This window comes from Nematolebias whitei, chromosome 7 (genome assembly GCF_014905685.2).
Source record: "Nematolebias whitei isolate Nwh7 chromosome 7, NemWhi1, whole genome shotgun sequence".
In the NCBI taxonomy this organism is placed as follows: domain Eukaryota; kingdom Metazoa; phylum Chordata; class Actinopteri; order Cyprinodontiformes; family Rivulidae; genus Nematolebias; species Nematolebias whitei.
This window is the reverse complement of record NC_056504.1, coordinates 12,145,026-12,147,030: the sequence shown is the minus strand read 5'-3', so window position 1 is coordinate 12,147,030 and position 2,005 is coordinate 12,145,026.

Below are 2,005 nucleotides of genomic sequence, written 5' to 3'. Positions count from 1 at the left end.
ACAGCTGACGGCTGTGTTTAATCTAATTACGAGGATTTTTAGCCTTTTTGACACAGTTTTCACATAATCTATTTTTATTAATGGAGTACATTAGCAAAGCCACTTAGTTTAAATCCCAAGTTTTAAACATTTTAGTGGCTGAAGCAAACATGGCTGTTTACTTGTCTGGCAGGGACAGACTGCAGGCTGAACCTCAAATTGATGCCGTGGCTCTGTGGAAGTTCAACATCAAGGTCAGACTGGTCTTGGAGTTTTGCTTCCACAGAGACACTGGACATTTGGAGAATTTTGTGAAACTGTGGGGATTTAAGGTTTTATGCACCATTTCTGATCAGGAAGAACTACAATACAGCAAGCTCTTCATGTAAATATTTTATTCTAAGCTTGTCCTGATCACCTTTCTTTAACACTGTTGTGTTAACTTATTGTGTAAATAAAGTTTTGTTAAAAATCAAATGTATCTTCTTTCAGCTTCTAACTAGCATTCTGCTTCTTTTAGCATCTAACTAGCTGTAAATAACCACAAATATATTACAACAAGTTAGAATGAATTTTATTTTGAAGTTTCTGCTGTGATGTTGTTGACTTCCTGTTTGATCTGCAAGCCTTTATTTTGTATCTGCATTTCCTGTTTAGGGAGTGGTGTGTTTTGTTTGCTCAGGTATGGCAGTAAATTTTGCTGAGTCGCAGTAAACTTTTTTTTGTAGTAGCAGCCCTTACGAAGAGGCTAAACGTATGTTGATTTAAGTATTTAATATATATTCATGAGCATATGTCTGTTAATGTATAATTTGCATTTTAAGACAGAATGTTAATAGAAATGACGTAACCCTACAATGTGTGGCTCCTGTTGTAGACCAGGAATTATCCACCAGATGGTGTTTTATAAGCTTTATTTTCAACACACACTGACAGAGTGTACCCCACAGGTCTTTGTGAGAGCTACCGCCCTCACTCATGGTTACACTACCACTAACAAGCCTATCACAACTAACACTTAATGAACACATAAACTATTCAAGAACATGCTAAACAGCTAACCAACATGAAAAACAATGAACATAAATTTTGCCCATAATCTCTCACTGATGTCCTGTGACCAACAGTCAGCCACAGCAGAATGCTACATAGCCCCTACCTGAAGGGCTAGTTGTCCTCAACAACCCATTCACATTCACTCAAAACATAGTCCTGCAGGTATTCTGGCTGACGACGCTGGCGTACAGGACGTTGGGGCACAGGACGTTGGGGACACTGACGTGTGACAGGTTAGTTAGCAGGTGAGCCGGCAGGTGAGTCGGTAAGGGAGGTGTCATTTCTAATGCCAGCAATCACTGGAGCATGGGGGTGGTACGGAGCGACCCTGTCCTGATGCAGCACAACCAGACAATCCCAGTTAAGAAGCTTCACCAGATATAGCACCTCAAAGAGATGCGCCACAATTTCAGCCGGCCCCTGGCACTGACTGCGAAGCTTAGGAGAACCCCCCTTCCTACGCTCTGGGCAGTACACCCACACCTTGTCCCCTTGTTCAAAAGCCCGTCCGCAACAGTGGACATCGTAGGCTCTCTTCTACCTCATCCCTGCATCAGCTTGAACTTCACGAGTGAAGTCATGTACCTTCCGAAGTTGCTCCCTGAGTCTCTGGAAGTAGTCAGCTTCCACTCCACCAACAATCTAAGGCTGCGGTAGGGCCCCAAACACCAAGTCCAGTGGAATGCGCAACCCTCGCTCGAACATCAGGGCAGCTGGTGTACACTGACTGGACTCCTGTACAGTAGTTCGGTAGGCCCACAAGACCAACGAGAGGTGCCGATCACAGTCCCGCTAGTACTGGTCCACAAGGATTGCCAGTTGTGTGGCCAAGGTGCGATTGAAACGTTCCACCAACCTGTCACTCTGTAGGTAGAGAGGGGTTGTCCTCGTCTTCTTCACTCCCAGCAGCCAGCAAACCTTGTTGTATTGTGAAATTCTTTATCAAAAGGGCTCGTGAAACGGTCGGCAC